The sequence below is a fragment of the Pteronotus mesoamericanus genome, unplaced genomic scaffold (genome assembly GCF_021234165.1).
Source record: "Pteronotus mesoamericanus isolate MK-2021 breed Mesoamerican mustached bat unplaced genomic scaffold, CSHL_Meso_final contig_56, whole genome shotgun sequence".
In the NCBI taxonomy this organism is placed as follows: Eukaryota; Metazoa; Chordata; class Mammalia; order Chiroptera; family Mormoopidae; genus Pteronotus; species Pteronotus mesoamericanus.
Genome location: NW_026555201.1, coordinates 10,487,996 through 10,501,022, shown reverse-complemented (window position 1 = coordinate 10,501,022; position 13,027 = coordinate 10,487,996). Strand labels below are relative to the sequence as shown.

The following is a 13,027-nucleotide window of genomic DNA, read 5'->3' as shown; positions in this document are numbered from 1 at the left end:
GAAACTAGACCATCTTTTTACACCACACACAAGAATAAATTCAAAATGGAGCCAAGACTTAGATATTAGACCCAAAACTGTAAAAATCCTAGAAAACATAAGCAGTAAAATCTTGGACATTGTTCATAGTAATTTTTTTTTTCATCAGATCTATCTCCCCAGGCAAGGGGAACAAAAGAAAAAATAAATAAATGATACTACTTCAAACTAAAAAGATTTTGTGCATCACAGGAAATCAACAAAATATAAAGACAACCCACAGAATGGGAAAACATATTCACCGATACATTTGATAAGGGGTTAATATCAAAAATTTACAAAGTACATACAAAACTCAACCCCCAAAACACAAACTGCCCAATTAAAAGATTGACAAAGGACCTTAATAGACACTTCTCCCAAGAGGACATACAAATGGCCAATAGACATATGAAAAGATGCTCAATGTCACTAATCATCAGAGAAATGCAAATTAAAACCACAACAAGATTCCATCTCATACCTGTCAGAATGGCTATCATCTATAAATTAACAAACAACAAGTGCAGATGAGGATGTGGAAAAAGGGGAATTCTTTTTCACTGTTGGTGAGGATGCAGACTGGTGCAGCTGCTGTGGAAAGCAGTATGGAGATACCACAAAAAATTAAAAATGGGTCGGCCTTTTGACACAGCAATCCCACTTCTGGGAATATATCCAAAGGAACCCAGCACACTCATTCAAAAGAACGTAAGCACCCCTATGTTCATTGCAGTGTTATTTACAGTCACCAAGATATGGAAGCAACCCAAGTGTCCATCAGTAGATGAGTGGATAAAACAACTATGGGACGTTTACACAATGGAATACTACTCACCATAGCCATAAAAATGAAGAAAATTTTACCCTTTGCAACAGTATGGATGGACCTGGAAAACATTAGGCTAAGTGAAATAAGCCAATCCAGGAAAGACAAGTACCATACGACTTCACTCATTTGTGGAATCTAACGAACAAAGTGAACTAATAAGCAAAACAGAGACAGACTCATAGATAGAGGACAGATGACAGCTAGTGGTGGGGAGGTTAGAGGGTGGCGGGACTGAGCAAAAAGGAAAAAGGACTCATGGACATGGACAACAGTGTGGTGAATGCTGAGGGGCGGGGGATGTAAGGGGACTAAAGGTAATGTAAAAAAAAAAACATTTAAAAAAGAAAAATAAATAAATCAATAAGTTAGGGGGTAATTTGTAATGCATAAATAGATAACAGGAACAGAAGTAGGCAATGAAATGCCCTTATCCCTTTTACTATTTCCCCACAGAAGACATTGATTTTTTTTAACATTATAGAGGATACCAATACGCACATTCTTCTTTAATTTTTTATAGACACTTAAAAGGCAAGTAAGTATGATTGCTAAAATTAAAAGGGGCTATTGCCAAGGAATTTGGAAATGTTGTATTTCTCTTTCTGCATTAAAGAGTTGCAGCCTATCTCTGAAAATAGATGCACAGATTTGTGTGTTTACTTAAATATAACAGACAGTAGTCACAGTGTCTGTTAATCCCATCTGCTTCCCTAGAAAAGGAAAACAACATTACATGACACTGTCAAGAGGTCTCAGATTCCATGAAGAGGATTTTTCTCTAAATATCCCATAATATAGGCCCAATATCTAGTTCCTCCGAGATTTGCACAGTACCTAATTTATATCCCCAGCAGTGCTTACCCCATTCTAGTCTGCATTTTAGATATTTAAGTTTATTTCCATAGTAGTCAAAGTTTAATTGCAAAGACAGAATTTAGTTTAAGCAGAAAGAAATTTTTGCAGGCTATTAAATGACTTGCCAAGTTGTTGGGAAGACTAAAGAAACAAATTTTAGATTGAGCAGTACTGCAGAGCCAAGCCACTAAGTTTGTTTTCCCTACTGTGCGATCAAAAAGCCACTGGCTCTTGAATCATATCTCCACTGTCATAACTGGCCACTTCAGTGAGTAAGCCACCATGATCTGGTGACTGTCTCAGCCCCAGAACCACAGCATCTTGGCTGCACCAGCAGAACAGATGCCCTGGACCCATCTCTGAACATCCACAACCAACAACTCAGTGACCACAGTTTGGAGCAGAGAGAACAAGAGATGTTATGACTTCTAGTTTGCTTTTGCTTTCTTAATTTCCCTCAAGTATATAATCGGAGTGGCTGAACCAAAACTACATCTAGAACCTGGCAGCAATAGAATTTGGTAATGCAGTTACTGCTTTTGTTTTTATTTTTTGGCTTTCTAGGCTTTATTATATAAAAAGATGGACTTGAAACAGCAGTGGATGTTGATTGCCAATAAACAACATCATCGCGACTGCAGCTTCAAACCCTGATCCTCATGAGCTTCACCGCCCACTCTACCTTCTCCACAAACTACCAGACCCTGGGCTCCATGGAGTCGCCAAGCTACCGGGTATGGCTGGCCAGCAGAGTGGACAGTGTCTATGCAGGCACAGAGGGCTTGGGCTCCTGGATTCTGGTGTCCCACTCCATCAGTGTGCTAGGTGGCTGGATATCTGGGGGGCTGGTTGTGGGGATGGCTGGGTGTCTGCCAGGCATAGAGGGACTCCAAAGCAAGAAAGAGGCCATGCAATGCCTGAATGACCACCTGGCTTTCTACTGGGACAGGGTAAGAAACCTGGAGGCTGATAATCAGAGACTAGAGACCAAAATCCAGGAACACCTGGAGAAGAAGGGACCCGAGGTCAGAGACTGGGGGCATTATTTCAAGACCATTGAGGTCCTAAGGGCTCAGATCTTTGCAAGTTCTGTGGACAATGTCCTCATCATTCTGCAGATTGATAATGCCCTTCTAGTGGCTGATGACATCAGAGTCAAGTATTAGTAGAGCTGGACACGTGCCAGTCTATGGAGAATGACATTTTTGGGCTCTCTAAGATTATTGACGACACTAGTATCATTTGGCTGCAGCCGGGGACAGAGATCAAGGTTCTCAAGGAGGAGCTGTTCTTCATGAAGAAGAACCACAAGGAGGAAGCAAATGGCCTACAAAACCAGATTGCCAACTCTGGGTTGACCGTGGAGTTGATGCCCCCAAATCTCAGCACCTCAGCAAGATCACACTGGGCATCAGGGCCCAGTATGATGAGCTGGCTTGGAAGAACCTAGAGGAACTAGATAAGTTTTTGTCCCAGCAGATGGAGGAGAGCATCACCGTGGTCACCTTGCAGACCACTGAGGTAACAGCTGCTGAGATGACATTCACAAAGCTGAGATGTACAGTTCAGTCCTTGGAGATCAACCAGGACTTGAGGAGAAGACCAGTTTGGAGAACAGCCCGAGGGAGGCAGAGCCGCGCTATGCCATGCAGATGGAACAACTCAGTGGGATCCTGCTGCACTAGGAGTCAGGTTGGCCCAGACCTGGGAGGAGGGGCAGTGCCAGACCCAGGAGTATGAAACTCTGCTGAACATCAAGGTCAAGGTGGAGGCTGAGGTTACCATCTACCACCGCCTAATGGAAGAAGGGGAGAATTTTGATCTTGTTGATTCCTTGGACAACAGCTCCCCCTTACAAACCATCCAAAAGACCACCACCCACAGGACTGTGGATAGCAAAGTGGTATCTGAGGTCAGTGACACCAATGTTTTTAGGCATTAAAGGCAGCAGAAGTGAGGTATCCCTTGATGGGGCAGGAGGCTAATGAAAAGTTCAGAATCATTGAAAAAAAAGTATCATTGCAATGTACTACTTCTCCTACTGTACTGCAAGCAATTTGGACCTACAAAGGGGAACCCAAAGAAACGGAATTTATTTATAAAAAATTGTATATTTATTCTTACATTTTAAACTTCAGTCACTTTCAAAGTACTCTCCACTTGATGCAATACACCTATCAAGATGTTTTTTCCACTGTACAAAACAGTTTTTGAACTCTTCGATTTTAATGCCCTTTAGTGCTTCTGCCTTTTTTTGTTTCACCTCTTCCACATAGGCAAAAGGTTTTCCTTTGAGGACTTTTTTCATCCCAGGAAACAAAAAAAAGTTGCTTGGGATGAGATCAGTTGAATAGGGAGGGTGGGGAATGGGGGGCATGCCATTTTGGGTCAAAAACTGTTGAACACCCAGCACAGAGTGGGCAGGTGTGCTTGTAAATCACCAATCATGAAATGGGCAAAGGTGTTGAGTCTTCAAAAAAAATTCACTGAAGCCCAACACAGCCTCTTACAACAAGGCCAACAGGTTCACTGGTACAGATGGGTTCTTAGAACACTCACCTGGCAGGGGAAGCCTGTACTACAAGGGGCCCACCCTCCTGAAGATAATTTTGGTTTTTTGGAGTCCCTCCTCTTATCTTCATGTCCCAGTCCCCAAAGCACCTAGAAACTTCCAGGTCGTCAATTAAGATAAGAAAAGGGAGTTAATTAGAGAAAAAAGAGGGAAGAGTCCTGAAGACCTCCATGCCCCTTGGAAGTCCCCACCAGGAAAGGAAGTCATCAGGAAGGGCAGGGTAATGGGATGTTAGCCTTAAAATTGCCTCTGTCTGAGATAGTCTTCCATTTTCCCTGACTGCTCTCAGGTCCCTTTTTCACTCACCTCTACTTTGCCTTGTGCCATGGGAGGCGCTGACGTCTACAGATGGCTTTTTCTGGGTTCCTGTGCCCTCTGACTTTTGGCTTGGGTTTAGCCAATGAGAGGCACCAGCAAAAGATCAGATGGCAAGGAGAGAGAATTCAGGTTATTCATTCCCTTGGTTCCTTCTGCACCAGGAACAGCACCACACTTTCCACATCCCATGCTCCGCCTACTCAGTCAGACCTGCCTTTGGTGAAGGCTGCATCTGCCTCCTCCAGACCAGCGCCCCGGCACATGAGACAGTTGTGGCTCCACATAAATTGTCTTGAGAGCAAGGGAGCTGGGTCTGTTAGGGCAATAACTGCCATTATCTAGATTTAGCTGCTCAATTTCTATCTCTCACCTATAAAGAGGAGAATGTAACACCTGTCAGTATTGGTGCAAGGATTAAATAAGGCATGTAAAATGGCTGAGTAAACTGTAGATGGTCTTACAAATATCAGCTATGCCACAAGCACTTCCGAAGCCTGGTACTCTTTCCATTCATCTTTACTATACATGTTCCCTTCTGCTAATTAAGTTTTTTATCAGTGTTAAATTGATATATTAACTAGTACTATAAGCCTGGTGGTCTTAATCTTTGTTCCAAGGAGAGGTAAATGAGGGAAGAAAAAAAAAAAGGTAAGGCAGAGGTGATATAAAAAAAAGTCATTTTCACTCCTAAATAGAGAACACTACCCCGGGGGCCCTGAAATTTCTCACTTATTAACTCAGGATGGAGATTTGGCAGAAAAAGTCATTCCTGTGGTTTGAGTGTGTGGACAAATCAACAGAGACTTTGGCCTTGGGCTGAAATAGACAATTTAGAGTAATGGTGACAGAATGAAACCAGAGTAAAGTGTGGCCAATCTGCTGATTTCCGCAGCACTTTGAGTCCCAGTTGTTCCAGGTCTCCTTCAGATCTCAGGCAGATTTTAGGATTTTAGCTAAAAGAGTGGCCGGGACAGCTGGACAGCCTGGCAGAGTTTTAATAGGTTTTGAATCCTGACTTTCCATTTTACCAGACAAAGAAGCTTTTAAAATATCTAGAGGGCTCTAATTACAAGCAATAATGGAAGACCTGTTGAAGAAGGCAAACTTCATATAATTATAAAAGATTAAAGTTTTTGAAGAATTTACAGGTTTAGAGAGAATGATTTATTTTTGTTTGGAAGATTAAAATTTGGTTATAACATCCAGGTAAAATTCATCAAAATTTTCCAGGAGACTATTTTAAAAATGGTCTACATGATGAACTATTCTAATATGATCAAATATCTGAAATCTAAACCAAGTCATATTCAAGCCCTAATGCATGACATATCTGGACTAAAAAGTATAACATTATTCCATTATTATAAAAATTTGTAGCTCGGTTCCTAAACAGTGTTAAGAAAATAATGAAAAAGGTATCTGTCCCCTGACACAGCTGTATAGGATAAACAGGAAGATGGTCAAGAGTCTAAACAATTGTTAGAGTACAAGTACCAGACATATAGAGCAAACTCCACTATCATCTGCCTTATGGCTGAACCAGTAGGTCCCACCTGAATCCCAACCAGCTCCATTCCATCCCATGCGCCTCTTATCACCTTCCACAGCTCCTCGGTCGGAAGCAAAGCAGCCTACCTTTCAGAGCATCCCACATTTTCCAAAATTAAACCTAGCACTTTAGGATTGTTTTCTACTTTCTCCATTCCACTACCAAAGGCAACTTGCAACTGCTTGGTGACTCTCAAGAAGGTGGTGCCCCCAAGCAAGCAGAGCAGGGCTCTGCATAAGAGATGTTATCTTGAAGGAGGCAGCTGGCTTCAGGGAGTCCTAGCTCCCATTTCTTGATGTACCTGGCTGTCCCCACTTTTGAGAAGGTGGCAGGGGGAGTGGGGTGTGGGCCGCCGAGCTGTTAAGATGTCACTTACTACTGCAAACCTGGTCACAGTGGCTTCTACCTTGATCAGCCCAATAAAAATTGAAAAACAAAGAGTTCTAGTCGCCAAAGAGTTGGCTGGCTCACCAGCAGTAGATTTTTGGTTTTGGTTTTGAGTTTTTAACTAGAGTAGCTCTTCCTTTAAGCCCCTTATCTGGGCTTCCCTGCCCCCTGCAGCTCGCTTTATTTGCAGTTACCACACTGGATTGAAATCATCTTATTTGTCTGTCTTCATTGTTCTGTCTCCTGGAGGGCAGCAGGCTTATCGCCTTCTTTTCGGAGTTCCCCAGCGCCAAGCCCAGAGCCAGGCGTGCCCGCGATGTGCCCAGAAGGGTTTGTCGACCTGAGCAGAATTGGTCTTAGAATGAAGATAAAAATTGAATTGTATTAAAACAGCAATATTTCTGTCTCCACTTTGTGATACAGAAATGTCTGGAAAATTTTTTGGTTAATCCAATATTTTTAAAAAGGATTATTAATTAATTACATTGTATTACTTAATGTTTTATAATTTTATATTTCCAGTCTAAGAATTTTAGTAGCTAGTAAGAATTTGATACCCATGACCTGAAATTCTCAAAGCATACTTTTAGTATTGTATATAAGCATGAATTAAAATTAAACCAGTATAGAGAAAATATCCTTTAAATTGCTTAGTATTCTCTTTTTAGAAATTATCCATAAAATCATTTTCTTTTCAAAAAAAGCAAAATAATCAGTTTAGCAGGACTTCTTAAAAATAATCCTGGATTAAAGTTTTTCACAAATGAAAGTTATAACTATTACTATAGTTTTAAATAGAGATGTGAAAAATTGGAAACAACATTCCCTTTATTTGAAAAATTTTATTTGTTATTTGTTTTAAAAGGACTACATACTGACTGATGAAGCTTAGAAGAAGGAATTAAGAAACAACATCACCATCTACAAGTTCATAAATAATCAATGTGAATAATTTATTTCTTTTTAGGGATTCTCTGAAATATGTGTCTTATATGGTTGACATTGTACTGTTTATATGATTTCCTATCTGGCTCTCTTCCACTTAACGTCGTAGCTTAAATCTCATTAAGAAAATAAAATGGTGACACTGCCGTGCGCTTGGTCAGAACTCCCTCTGGCCTTGCCTTTTTCGGGTTGGTGAGCGACAGTCTGAACGTTTCATCCTCGTTAGCACTGCTCCACCTGGGTAGAGACTGGCTGGGCAGCAGTTCCATCTTTGGCTTTGCACACAACTGGCCCTTAATTTTTATTAAAGTGGTTTTCTTTCCAAACCCCTAACCAGATCTTAAATTTTACAAGTGCCAAGAGGAGGACCCAGAGGAAAGCAATGAATGTGATTAAAGGGACATCGGATGAAGGAAAGACAAGGCCTGCTTTCCCTGAATACAGAGAGTAGTGACTAGGAGGCTCCCAGTAGAACCAGGGAATGGTGTTTAACTTGACCTTCAGTATTACACTAGGTATCTCCGATGGCTCCTCTTCCTCTCCCTCACCCTTCCACCCGCTCTGTTCCCTGGGAGGCTGCCCAGTGCTCTGCTCCCCAGGCTCTCTAGCCTTCTGACTTCCAGTTGGGTTTGGCCAGTGGGGAGCCCAGGTGAAAGATGGGAAGAAAAGAGGAGAGTGACATTGGCATACTCACTTCCCAGCTCCCTCCTTATGGCGTCGCTGCAGGCTGGCTGCATCTTTCCCCTGAAGACCACGGTTCCTGTCAAGGGCTTCTCTCCCCATGTCTCTCCCTGGTTCCGGCTTCTGGTAAGCAGACCCTCCCCTCATCTCTCAGGCCTGAGCTGAGTGCTCCACTGTTACTAAATCTGGGTCCCCGTGGTACCCCTTGGGGTTTCTCTACATGCTGTTCTTCTTTTAAATAGTCTTCTTACTAAACTCTCCTCAAATGACCCAGTCGGAGGGGGCTTTTTGCTGGCAAGACTCTGACTAGTTGAAATACTTGACCCAAGTATGTCCCTCTTCCAAGGCTAAGGACTTCATTCATTCTTCAGATCTAAACTATGACCTGACGTTCCTTAGCAGGGTCCTTTGGGGATAATAAATGCACACATAACTTACCTCCTGTTCTAGCACGTGGTTCTTTATAATGGTAGTGACAGTGATGAATACAGTGTAAATAGCTGTTGTCATGTTCCTATATCAGGCCTGAGCCAAAAATTCTCTGCAACTGGGCCTGTTCCTTCACCACAAGCCAACAAGGTAGCTTTTGTTCCTATTTTAAAGTTGAGTAAAGCAAATGTCTAGAAATCTAGGTAGCTTTTACCTACTGTCACACAACCAATGCATGCAGGTTCACTGCCTCACCGCCTTCAAGTCCTGACTCAAACAGCACTTTCTCAGTTAGACCTTCTTGGCTAGCCAATTGTAACATTTTCTATGCCTCTTCCTTGCTTCAGTACTTTTCACCAGCTAATATATTGTATATTTTTTCTCATATGTCTTGTTTAATATCTGTGTCATTTCACTTGAATGTAATATTCATGAAGGCATGAATCTTTGCTTTATTCACTGCTTTATCCCGGCACTTAAAGCAATCCCTGGCACATAGTAGAGCTTTCATGAATATTTCTGAATGCTGGTATGACAAAGCTGGAATTCAGAGCCTAATCTGCCTGGCTTTGAAGGTCATTGCTTTTTTACAACACCTCCCTTAACAAGTTACAATCAAGGTAAGTAGATAATAGCCTCAAAGAGAAAAGACAATAGTATTATTTTTGAACTAGACACCATTGTGCAACCTGCTGTAACTGTAACATAAGACAGCTTATAAAAGTAAACAAAACAATGCTCACATATTTGTTTTCAAAAACATGTTTACTACCAAGACACTCAGTCATTCGGGCTTTGAAAGAAGTGAGGTGTCATTTGGAATGCCAAGGGGAAGAACATTGAGCAATGGATTCGGGTGCAGGCAGAAGCCACCCACTGCTGGCTCAAGTGCAGATGCTCTTCAACTGAATGGAGGCTTTCTTTGGGGTCGGGAAGCTAGAGGATGTGGGCATGCAAGCTGAGCACGCATGGCCAACAGTGGGGAGCGTGGGTCTGGAAGGGGCAGACATTCCGGAACTGAATCCTGATTCTTCTGCTTACTCTTCAGATGCCTTGTGCTCCATTTCCCATGACAATGACTTAGGAAAAAGCAGGGGGAGACTGATAGTTTATGAACACATTGATGGTAAGAAATAAGAGCAGCAGAGAACATCCATGCTTTACAACCACATACACCTGGAAGATTAATTATTACCAGGCGATTAGACACAGGCTGTGGCCTCAGACACACATGGCTTTCCCAGTCTGCTCTACCACTCGCTTTGACCTTGGTTGAGTTAGTTAACTTTTCTAAGCTTCAGATTTTTTTGGTAATATAATTGGGTAATAATGGTATTTCTTTTGTTGTAAGGATTATAGGAGAAAATCCTCATGCCTGGTCCATAAGAGGAGTCCAATAAATTTGTGCTCAAAGTCACCATGACATGGTACCAATAACTGGGTTCTAACTGAGTGCTCTACTGCCAGGGAAGTTATAACTTTCTTCAGCACAAGGTCTTTTATTCTTAGAGGGAGAGACAATTTTGGCAGATGACCTCAGGAAATTCCCTCACCAGGTTCTGGGACATCTGACATCACCAGGTGACAATGTTTGCTTCTCACGGGAAACAGGTAGAGACTAGACTATTGGTTGTGGCTCTTAAGCAAAGCATCACATTCTCATGGTGCTCCTGCCCAGAGACAGTCTCCATATTGTTCAAAGTCGTCTCAGTTAGAGGTTAAGCCTGCTTGCTGTTTTATGTTTCTATTAAAAATATATTCAAACTTGCCCTTCAGTGTCCCAAATGAGATAGGAAAATTATGAGTGGTTGTCACCACGGGCTAATAATTTATTACCTGAGAGAAAGTAATAAAACGGGTCAGAACACCTTCCCATGGGAACTGCGGCCCTCCAGGCCTGCTGGGCTCATCTGCAATGCATAACTACTCCCTGTCTTGTCTACCCCCTATAATCTATTAGCTACTAGCCACATGAGGCTATTTATATTTAAATTGGTTAAACAAAATTAAAAATTCAGTTCCTCAGTTGCATTACCCTTATTATTGAGCACTAGTGTCTGCCATATTGTATAGCGCAAATGGGGAGTATTGTATTTCCATCACTACAGAAAGTTCGATTGGAGCGCGCTCCTCTAGTGAGTGGTGCCAGCTTCGGGCCCAGCTCCATTCAGATCCATGAAAAGTTCCCTTTTCAGGCCAGAGCTGCAAGTGGTGGGCATAAGTTCTAAACATTGCTTAGCCTTCAATTTCAAGGAGAAAATCAGAGATAGTAAAATCTTTTCAGCTGGATCTTTAGTGTCCCTGAATTCCCATGTCATTGTGATTTTTAAAAAAGTGATGATCTAACCCAGAGAGGGGACTCATGCCTGGATTCTGCCAGATTTTAAGATAATAGTTTAAACCCCCCCCCCCCCCCCACTCACCACCATAGAATTTTGCTGTTTTAAGTCAAGTGCACACTTGCAATCCTGAAGAATGTTCACTCACTTCCTTGTTGCAGGGGCGAACTTACATTTCAATTAAAGGGAAGGAGATTCTGGAGATCCTCAGCCAGGTCCTACCAGGGTCCTAGAAGTCCAGGTACAGCTCATGACCTAGATCATCACAGAATAAAACCTGTGACCCTCTCTGTGTTTTCCCCAAACCCGTTCCCTTAGTCACCCACAAGGGATGGGGTGGAGTGGGGTGTGAGGTTCCTTAATGGTTTTGAAGGTGGAGCAGGAGAGTATGAAACAACCCTGTGATCTGACTGCAGGGCCACAGGATAAAGCATCTGAAAACCAGTCAGAGCTTTTGCACCATAAACAAATAAACACACAACAACAAAAAAAACACAAGCAAAAACAAAGCCTCGTGTTAGTATTTTGTCCTTGTCTTATTCTGAGTTTCTGTTTCCTTGCCAGTCTTGAGTTAAATTTTAAAAACCTCTCTTTTGTTACTTTAGCCTCAGTAGTGGCTGAGCTCTAGACAAGAAGGCATAAAAGACTTGTTCTGCCATCTTGGTCTAACGCACAGGCGCACAGTGGCAGAGTCTACCCTCAGTGCCATGCAGATTGAGAGAGGTTTCCGAACAGAAGCATAGGAGGGTCTTAAATTATCCAAAACTGATCTCATTTCCAAATGAAATAAGTTCAGAGCAAGGTGGTTGCCCCCGAGTTTGGTTAAAGGGCTGGTAAATTTCCCAAGTCCATGTTTGTGAAGTCTTTTACTTTTTTGAAAAACTGACAAAAGTGCCCCAGCCGTCTCATCCCGCTACTATCAGGAGCAGTGCTGTCACGGCTTCTAAAAGAAAGCACAGTGTGGCCCCATGGTTTTCAAAACCTGCACAGCTGCCCTGGTTGGTATGGTTCAGTTGGTTGGAGCATTGTCCTATACACCAAAAGGTCACTGGTTCAATTCCCGGGTCAGAACACATAGCTAGGTGCCGGTTCAGTCCCCAGCTGGGACATGTACAAGAGGCAACCGATCTGTTTCTCACATCGATGTTTCTCTCCCTCCCTTTCCCTCCCTCCCTTCCCCTTGCTCTGAAATCAATAAACATGTCCTCAGGTAAGGGTAAAAAAAGTTATTTAAAAGAAAAAAACCTGCAAAGCTATGGCAGCCACTCTTCAAATGAAATCTGACGAGACTCCCACCATATCAGAGATAGGAGTGAAGCTGCTCAAGTGGAAAAGGAGGGCCGCATCCTGTCCCCTTGGAGGCTCTGAGGGGGCTTGGGGCTTGCAGAACTCTGACAGAGTGTCACTACTCCAGGGGGACTCAGTGAAACCACAGATTAGACATTTCAATGTCAAGGATGCTCAAATTAGGAAGATCACCATCCGTCACCTCCAAAAGACGTTTTTGAAGGATACTGGGAATCATTATCTCAAAGACAAAGCAAACACAAAGGAATTATCTATCCACTTGTTTCTTGCTCTTTTGTCCTACCCATGCAGAAGAATGGACTCTGTGGAGCTTTAGTATTATTTTAATGGGTTGCTGCTACTGCCTTTGTCTTGTTTGGCCTCTGCACATGTGCAGACTAATGTCCATTAGGGCCAGTAAATGTCCACAATGTCCACGTGAAATTTTTTTAAGAACAAATATCTTGTTTTCAATTTATACAACATTTTACAAATTATTGCCTTTGCATTTTATTTTAAAATGGACAGTATTTTGGAACTAGCAGAAGAAAAAAAAGATACTGATGTCAAAGGCAGCTACAGGGCAATAGAAGAAAAAGAAAAATGATCATTGGTGTTTTATGGTGTTCTTGGAGGTGATTTTCATGCCCTTAAAAGATTTTTTCCTTCATATATTAAATTGCAATTTAAAAACCGTTATTCTTTCTTAAGATTTGAATTTATAAATCTCATTATTGCATTTACAAGTCTAGAAGAGATCAGTAATCACTTTTAATAGAGTTTACAACTTAAATAATCTTTAAGGCACTTAAAAC

At 42.0% G+C, this 13,027-nt stretch overlaps 1 pseudogene; it reads left to right on the top strand.

Annotated features, from left to right (window-relative positions):
* Nucleotides 1-2,364: 2,364 nt before the first annotated feature.
* LOC129076052 (keratin, type I cytoskeletal 18-like) lies at nt 2,365-3,647 on the top strand (annotated as a pseudogene).
* The last annotated feature ends 9,380 nt before the right edge of the window (nt 3,648-13,027 follow it).